The 9,606-nt window shown below is 42.6% G+C and overlaps 1 long non-coding RNA gene across 1 annotated transcript; it reads left to right on the top strand.

Moving 5' to 3' along the window:
- The first annotated feature begins 225 nt into the window (after positions 1-225).
- On the top strand, positions 226-5,281 carry LOC144294383 (uncharacterized). Its single transcript, XR_013361784.1, has 5 exons — positions 226-331; positions 456-611; positions 1,125-1,379; positions 2,563-4,903; positions 5,058-5,281. It is a non-coding gene; the product is annotated as an uncharacterized LOC144294383 (long non-coding RNA).
- The last annotated feature ends 4,325 nt before the right edge of the window (positions 5,282-9,606 follow it).

Below are 9,606 nucleotides of genomic sequence, written 5' to 3'. Positions count from 1 at the left end.
TTGCTGTCTCCTTTTTTCACTAGAGCCCTTACTTAGCAGAGTAATCAGAGTTATTTAAACTCCTGGTCTGTTAATTTCAATATTCCTGCCGTATCTGGGTCTGGTTCTGATCCTCACTCTGTCTCTTTAAACAGTGCAATTTGCCTTTTAGTATGCTTTGTAATTTGTTGAAAGCCATACATATATTGCATGGTGAGTTCAGACAACTTGTCTTTTTGGTTCATAGGTCTCTGGATCAAGAGAAACTATAATACACCTGATACAGAGACAATTCATCCCCAGATAGATTGAGTTTGATGCCATGATCTACTTTATCCCCCTTGGAAAGAGGGCAAGTATATTTTGTCTAAATATTTGACAATTGGAAAAATGGACTGTGTGTTACTAGGTTTGTCCTCAATTTTTAGCTCTCTACCACCCAGAAACTTGGTAAATTGTATTCCTTCATCCTCTAGGTTGATGGGCCACATGACCAGTTCTACACATGAGTTGTGAGTAGAACCGAAAAGCTCAGATTTGAAGTTTTACTTGATGATGTAAGACCTTCCAGAATTGTTTTTCTGCCTTCCATGACAACTAGAAATGTCTCCTCAGTCAGCTACTAACTGAAGGTATGTGGAGCAAAGTCCCTGCTGACCTGCAATGGGCATATGGTTTCAGTGGGCAATGGACCTCTAAGCCATGATGAACTGGGGATCTCTTGTTAACTTAGATGAGGCAGCTTGACCTGATACCCCTTCTTCAGGTCTTGACTCACACGTTACATTTCCCTCGAGCCTTCCTGGACACTGATATAAAATAGCAGCCCCACATCTATCGTGGCACTCTACCCTTTTCCCCACTTTATAATTCTCCATAACAACTGTCTCCATCAAACATTATAGAGTTTGCTAAGTTATTCTGCTTATCATCTGTCTCTCTCTGCCTTCAGAATGTGAGTCCATGAAGGCAAGGTAGTCTGAGTTTGGGTTCCACTGAAAGTAGACCATGAGACAAGGACCTTGGTGCCAGTTGTTCATTTCGAAGGTGACCCCCAATGAGCACAAGAGAGTTGGGGAGAAGAGACAAGGAAGGGGGCAAAGCCAGGAAAGGATGCATTAATCCATTCATTACTGCTCTAGCAGCTGGGGCTCAACCCTTTTGAGATCTTCTGAGAAGCCCTGTCAAGCCAGCCCCAGAGATTTCCTACCTACAGATAAAATAAAACAAAATAAAAACAGCTCTGGTCCAGTCCCCAGCCCCTGTCCCTTGTTGGGCATGAAACCTCTGGCACATCCAGGCAGCTGAAGAAGTTTCCAGAGCCAGAACAAGTCTTCAAGTGGAGAAGCAAATTGATGCACACAGTTCCCATGAGGGGGAATGGTCCGCCACAGTTACAGGTGGGTCAAGGGATCATGTGGGGGCAGGGGTGAGCATCAACAGCATCTATCACAGGAATTTTTGTTTTTTTATTCCACAATGTATCATCACCTAAATTTTTATAATAAATAAATGAATACTAAAGTAGACACTTGTGAGTGTGTCCCCAGCACCCTATTTCCCTTTTCTTATCAACCTCTTTTCTATTTTGTCTTGAGAAACCACTTCTCCCAATTTCTCAGCCTGGGGCTTTGGTTGGGATTGTTCCCATCACTAGTTCCTGGGTATGGGCCACTGCCCCACCCCAAAGGCTTAATCCAGTCAACTGCTCTTACCTCTTCTTTTGCTCTCCTCCACTAGTGATCTGTTCAGCAACAAACACACAGCTCATTTAGGACCAGTGTGAGAGTGTGAATTCCAGGCTTGTTCTCTCTTTCTGAGTGATGTGGTGTAAAGTTGTGAGGTCTGGAATGACTGCAGTCATTTTGCTACCATGGGAAAGCCTGGAACTTCTGGACTGACTTCATGAAGTATAAAGAGAAAGCCAATAAGAAAGCAGGGAAGAGAAGGAGAGAATCTGAGTCTCTAGAGACATCCTTTGGAGCTACTAGATCAAGTCTCACTTGAAGCTAAGATTAAATCTAGGATTTTAATGGACATAACCACTAAAAATTCCTTTATAAGTCAGTTTGAGGTGAATTTTCTGTCACCTGTGACTGGAAGAGTCCTACTGATTCTATACTTGATGCACAGGCTTGTTTCAAGGTTTAAATAAAACAGCATTTAGGGGACGACTGGGTGGCTCAGCAGCTGAGCATCTGCCTTTGGCTCACGGGATCTGGGATAGAGTCCCACATCGGGTTCCCTATGGGAAACCTGCTTCTCCTTCTGCCTATGTCTCTGCCTCTCTCTCTGCATCTCTCATGAATAATACATGACATCTTTTAAAAAAATAAAACAGCATTTAGGTGTGCCTGGCTGGCTGAGTATGGACAGCACATGACTCTTGATCTTGGGGTAATGTTTTGAGCCCCACGTTTGCTGTAGAGATTCCGTTAAAAAAAAAAGCATTTAGTAAAGCATGGAGTAGAGATAATTCTCAATGAATGGTAACCAGTATTATTATGATGTATTTATTTTTATAGTTACGTACACTTTTTATTCTATATCCTAACATTGGTTTGTTTCTATTTATCTTTTCAGTATTATTCAATTTTTACTCCCAAAAGGAGAGAGGCTGAGGGAGGAGGCTGACCAGCTCTGGCTCCTGACCACCACCTTGAGCCTCGATGAACAACACAGAGCCCACAGAGTGCAGTTCTAATTCCTCTGACATCCCATTTTCATTCTTTGATATTTGTCTGTATCCAGTTTACACATAAATGTTTCCAGTAAAGAGCTCCAAACGTCCTTTTCAGAAATCTGAATCCACATGAAAACAATGGCAACAAGAAAAAGGTGTAAACTTTCCAGAACAAGCCCAGAGTTTGAAAATGTGATAAAGAGGTTATTGTGTGTCCAAACTTTTCACACACGAATTGGAGGAGATTTAACACCAGGAATAATAAACAGAGGAAGACCAGCTAATGCAGAGCAGATGGGCCTGCAGGGCAATGCTAAGCATTTCAACATCTTTCCCCGTGGACTTTGGACTCAAGTTGACCAAATGCTGGTTTCTTTAGTTGAAATAATGTTAATGCAATTGGGGAAATCCGTAAATAGGGCTGGCTTGATTTCTAGGGGGGGCCTACTGGACTAAAATTTTTAAGAACCTATGATATGGCAGGCATTTAAAATTCACTACTTTAATCCTGACCATGGCTCCATTTTACTGACAAGGAAACTGAGGCTCTGAAAGTATAAATCACTTACCAAAGGGCATACAGCCAGTAAGAGAGTGAAGCCAGGATCGGTTCTAGGTCTGCCTCTGCATATGCCATGTTTCTGCAAACTAGTGTAATAGGTGAGCAAGGAAAAGAGGGTCATGGTCTAATAAGTATCAGAAACACTGAGATACATATATATTTATTCATACATGATATCTGTCTATATAGAGACATATTATACATATACACTATGTATACAATATATATTTATATAGTAACAGTCTTATTGAGTTATAATTGTTGTATAATAAATTATACATATTTAAACCATACATTTTGCTAAGTTTTGACATATGTTTATAACCTATGAAGCCATTGCCATAAACTAAAGAGTGAGCATATCCATTAATCTCAAAAGTTTCCTCATGCCCCATGTAATTCCTTCCTCTTTTCTCTCCCACCCTTAACCCCAATCACTGATCCCTCACTACAGATTAGCTGCCTTTTCTAGAGTCTTATATAGATGTAATCATACAGTATATGTTCTTTTTTGCCTGTCTTCTTTCACTCAGAATGATTATTTTGAGATTCATTCACATTATTACATGTTTATTTTTTTATATTACTGAGTACTATTCCATTGTATGAATATGCCACACTTTGCCTATTCGTCTATAGATGGACATTTACATTGTTTCTAAATTGGGGCTAATACAAATAAAGCCACTATGTACACTGGTGGTCAATTCTTTGTAAGACACAAGCTCTCTTTTATTTTGGATAAATACCTAAGGGTGGAATGGCTAGGTCATATGGTAAGTATATGTTTAACTTTTAAAGAAACGGCCAAACTGTTTTCCAAAGTGGTTGCATCTTACATTCCTATCAGCCATGTAAAAGGGTTCCCCCTTCTCCTCACCGGCACTGTACAGCCAGTCTTTTTATTTTTTTTAGTAATTAACTAATTAAATTTTATTTTATTTAAATTCAATTAGTTAACATATAATGTACGGTTAATTTCTAGCAGCAATGTCCACAATAGCCAAACTATGGAAAGAGCCCAGATGTCCATTGACAGATGAATGAATAAAGAAGATGTGGTGTGTGTACACACACACACACACACACACTGGAGTATTACTCAGTCATCAAAAAGGATGAAATCTTACCATTTACATCAACATGGATGGAACTGGAGCATATTATGCTGAGCAAAATAAGTCAGAGAAAGGCAATCATTTTATGGTGTCACTCGTGGAATTTAACAAAGTTTTGATTTAATTCTAGCATAGTTAACATACAGTGTTATATTAGTTTCAGGTGTAGAATTTGGTGATTCATCACTTCCATTCAATACTTAGTGCTCATCATGAGTTCCCTCCTTAATTCCTAACACCCATTTAACCATCCACCTGCCGTCATCTCCCTCCAACAACTCTCAGTGTGCTCTCTATAGTTGAGAGCCTGTTTCTTGGTTTTTCTTTCTCTTTTTCCTTTGCCTGTTTTGTTTCTTAAGTTCCACATATGAGTGATTTCTTATCCATAAGAAAACTCCTTCTAATTTCTTAACATTATTATGGATCAAATGCTGTTTCTTCTCATTTCTAGAGACTTGTAGTGGAAAGGGAGGCTGTAACTGATGCTCAGTCCTCCTTCCTGAACTGGACCTATGGGCAAAATTCACATCTGTGGAAGAATCTCTTGGTATCTGAAAGCCTGTGAATTCAGACCACATATGCCAAATGTCATGACAGTTGGTTGCAATTATGGTGTCTACATTTTGTTTGGGAAAGTTTGCTGGGGTCCACCTGTAAAAGGGGAAGAATAGCCATTTTTAGAAATGAAAATCTGAACATTTCTCTCCCCTATTAGAGTGTGATACCAGAATGGCCGTGTATCTGTGCTATAGTTGACAGCACCAGCCAAGCCCAGACCTTCAGCCATTCCCAGTAAAGCACCAGACATGTGAGCAAAGCCACCTTGGACCCTCCAGAGAAGCCCAGCCACCAGCTGATGTCACATGGAACAGAAGTGAAAAATTGCCCATCTGAGCCCTGCCCCAGTTCCTGACCCAAAAAAGTGTGAGATGCAAATAAAACGACTGTTTTAAACTACTAAGTTCTGGGGGCAATCTGTTAGGCAGTAATAGATGACCAAAAGCTTGGCACATAATAATGCTCAATAAATATGAGCCAGAGTATTTGGATGTGAAATTCCATTTATCATGACAAATATATAAAGGCAGCCTGGTTTGGGAGACCACTGCGCTGACCTTCCCTTCTCTGACTTGCTCCTTCTCCGAACTGAATCCCTGGCAACTGGAACTTACTTCCCTGTCTGTTGGGCAGTAGGCCTTCATCTGAAAAGCTCCTAAGAGTCCATGTTAATTTTTGTCCTTCTGCATAAAGAACACTGCACCAAACAGCCTTCAAGCTGCCGCCACCGCTTCTTCTTCTTCTTCTTCTTCTTCTTCGAGAGAGAGAGAGAGAGAGAGAGAGAGTAGGGGGAGTAGCAGAGAGAGAAGGAGAGACGGAATCCCAAGCAGGCTCAACACTCAGAATAGAGTCATTGTGGGGTTTGATCTCATGACCCTGAGATCATGACCTGAGCTGAAATCAAGAGTTGGATGCTCAGCCGACTGTACCTCACAGGCGCCCCTCTCAAACCAGTTCTAATTCTACCTCTGCCATTATCTTCATGGGTAATACTGAGCCTGCATTCTGGGCACAATTGTCTCCATTTTAAAACAAAACAGAGGGATACCTGGGCAGCTCAGTGGTTAAGCATCTGCCTTCGGCCCAGGGCGTGATCCTGGACTCCTGGGATCGAGTCCCACATTGGGCTCCCTGCCTGGAGCCTGCTTCTCCCTCTGCCTGTGTCTCTGCCTCTCTCTCTTTCTCTGTGTGTCTCTCATGAATAAATAAATAAATAAAATCTTTTTAAAAATTAGAAAAAAAAAATAAAACTAAACAGACACTTTCCAAGGGCATGTCTTGTTTCAGACATAGCTACACAGCACGTTGCCCTCATAGTTCACCCGGTGCTTTTTTTACAACCTTCATCCGTATGGTATTTCCTTTCTTTCTTCATCTTTTCTTCTTCCCTCCATTGTTTAAGCTTGCTGGAGTCTCCCCTACAATTTAAAAAGCCCTCCCTTGACGCTGTGTATTCCTCGGATGACCATTTCATTTATCCTCTTGTCCTGCCTGTACCTCACCCCTCTTTGCCTAGCCCACTCTTAGCCCTTCAGGTCTCCACTGAGGTGCCATTTGAGGGAAGCCTTAGCCCCCCGCCCTCTTCCTCTGTACTCCTAATCACTTTCTACCAACATCTCAACCATCTCTCCCCATTTCATGCTTTTTCATGTTGTAACTAAGCAGTTAGTCATCTGCCCTCCTCCACCAGACTGCTCTCTGGAAAGCCATGCCAAGTTCGTGGCTATGCTTAAGCACTTAGCAGTCTTGGGTGTGGGAGCATTGATCTCTGAGGCCTCCCTCACAGTAGCAGACAACTTCTACTACTACCACCAACATGGCAGAGGCTTCCTATATGCCAGGAAGTGTTCTAATCATGTTACAGAAAGCTTGCCAATAATTCCACAAGTAGGTACTTACTATTATCATTTTACATTGTATTTTTGAGGACACTAAATCTCAGTAACTTGGGTGTTTTGTTTTGTTTTTTTACTACTGGTAAATGTTGGAGCTGAGAATCAAACTCAGAAAGCTGATTCCTGGGGCCAGTGAGGCTCTTTTGGGAAAGACTCCAGCTTTGGGCTTTGACTTGGCATCTTTTATTCAAAAAAATTTTTTAAATTTATTTGGGAGACAAAGCATGAGCCAGGGGGAGAGGGAGAAACGAGCTCCCCACTGAGCAGGGAGTCTGATGCAGGGCTTGATCCCAGGACCCTCGGGTCATGACCTGAATTGAAGGCAGACGGTTAACCGACTGAGCGACCTAGGCACCCCCGCATCTTTTATTTTTAAAAAGAAATGAGGCTTCTATGTGCAAGTTGCTCTCCTTCTCTAAGGTCTCTGTGCCAAATGTGACTATTGGTATCTTGGTGACCCATGGACACCTCCAGCTCCCTGCATGGATATCCTGCTGCATCAAGCACTCTCACCTCCCTGTCACTTTTCCTCACCATAGATACACTCAGCACCCTGCAGAGAGTCAGCCCCTGTGGGTGGGAGGGGTATATCTCAGCAATAGTTCCCTCAGGAGCCCAGCCAAGCGGACTTGCATTCCTGACATTTGGCTCTCATTGCTCATTGCTTTGTGGACAGGGAGCCCAGGCTTCCAATGGATGTGCCTCCATCTGAACCAGAGTGACTGGATCAAGTATGACAAAAGAAAACATTCTGTTCAAAAGAAAAAAACAAATTCAAACCAAGTGAAACAACCACAACAAAAGGGAGAAAAAAAGAAAGTAAAGAAAAGGCAAATAATGACCTACAGAAAGAGGATGGCAAGTTAGTTCCTGGAGGACAAACAGCCTATTTATACCTTCAAATACAGAAACAAAGACCTGGCCAGTTTCCTCAGCATTTGATAGGCCATCCTGCTGGGATTTCTCTGGGCTCAGTAACCAAGTGAGAAGACCACCACACTTAGGTACATGTTTTTTTTTTTTTTTTAAGATTTGATTTATGTATTTGAGAATGAGACAGACAGCATGAGTGGTGGGAGAGGCAGAGGGAGAGGCAGAGCATCAGAATCCTGAGCCCAAGTCGGATGCTTAACTGACTGAGCCACCCAGGCACACTCCTAGGTACATATTTTTAAAAACTCATCAAAAGTTTATAAATAAAAAAAAAACATAATATGTTGAAATTATTATTATTATTTTCCTATTAGTGAGGGGGAAACACTATTTGCAGGTAATCATTACAAGTTCTATATCCGGGCCTATTAGGAATATCCAGTTCACAAGAAGATTCTTTCTATACATTTCTATACATATAAAGTTTTTTCTATACATTTAATTTTTATAGATTCTTTTTTTTTTTTTAAAGATTTTATTTATTTATTCATGATAGTCACACAGAGAGAGACAGAGAGGCAGAGACACAGGCAGAGGGAGAAGCAGGCTCCATGCACCGGGAGCCCGATGTGGGATTCGATCCCGGGTCTCCAGGATTGCGCCCTGGGCCAAAGGCAGGCGCCAAACCGCTGCGCCACCCAGGGATCCCTAATTTTTATAGATTCTAACATAATTATAGGTGGTTGTGAATGACTAATGTGGGGCAACTGATGAGCCTCCAGAAGAAAACTGTATTGCTATTACCCCATACTGAGTAACCAAAACTCGATGCACATAAAAACCATGTGTATGCACCAAATGGCAAATGTTGGTGGCTATCTCAGATTGATCTGGGTATTTAGGTTGAAGATGACCCCCAAACCATGTTGTGAGTTCATATGGAACACTGATTTAAGTATTTGCCAGATGAAACATTGAGAAGCCCAACAAAACAGTAGGTAGTTCAACTGTGAGGATGGTGACAAAGAGACTGTTGTGGCTTGTTCTCCATTAACGTGGGTAAGCTGGACGTGTTTCTCAGAGCCTCCTTCCCTGTGTATTTTCAAGCTGGAGTTTGTCAAAAGAGAAATTCCCACAAGCTTTGGAAGGCAAAAGAGAAGCGGTGGCCAGCACTCTCTGAAGACAGGTTGGATGTGATGACAGATGCAGGACACTCTTGGGTTTCATTTGTCCTTCCTCTCCACTCCTCTGACCTGCTATTCTTCTCACCGGATGATCTTGTTAACCTGTGGTGGCCCCAGGCCCACCATCAGCCTCCCGGGGAGCTGTGTTATTTATCATTGCATCTTCAGTGCATGGCACAGGTCCTGTCTTACGGGTGTTGTTATCTGAAGTGTTCATTGAGTAAATGCATACACATAGGTGGGTGTGCATTGATTTTAGCTTACTCCGTATGAGGTAATAGCAATGCAGTTTTCTTCTGGAGGCTCATTGGCTGTTCCACACTTAGTCAACGTACTCCGGAATTGATATTGAGGTTCCTTCCATTCCTAGGTTTGTGAAGGGAAACTAGAGTCAGAACCCCCACCTTGAGGCCGGGGAATACCATATGCCTGCCTGAGCACCACCCCATTAGTTTCCCAGGGACCTGGACCAGGGCTGAGTGCACCGCTCCTGTTCTTCCCACAACGGCTGGTGCTGGCCCTTCCATAGCCCCAGTGCTCCCTGGAGTTTGGGGACCAATCTTCTACCCGTCTCTGTCCCTCACCAAATAGGGCCCGGCCTGTGGTGTCACCAACACAGACACATTGCCTGCCTTTGTCCAGGGAGTAAGCCTCTTTCCAGGAAGGATGACGATCTCACCTCATAGACTCAGAATCACTGTTCCCTCTTCACCCCAATGCTGTGCGTAGAGGGGGTCACCTCGCTTTTAGGACA

The sequence above is a fragment of the Canis aureus genome, chromosome 22, assembly GCF_053574225.1.
Source record: "Canis aureus isolate CA01 chromosome 22, VMU_Caureus_v.1.0, whole genome shotgun sequence".
In the NCBI taxonomy this organism is placed as follows: domain Eukaryota; kingdom Metazoa; phylum Chordata; class Mammalia; order Carnivora; family Canidae; genus Canis; species Canis aureus.
The sequence above is the reverse complement of the archived record's forward strand: the minus strand, read 5'-3'. Positions and strand labels throughout refer to the sequence as shown.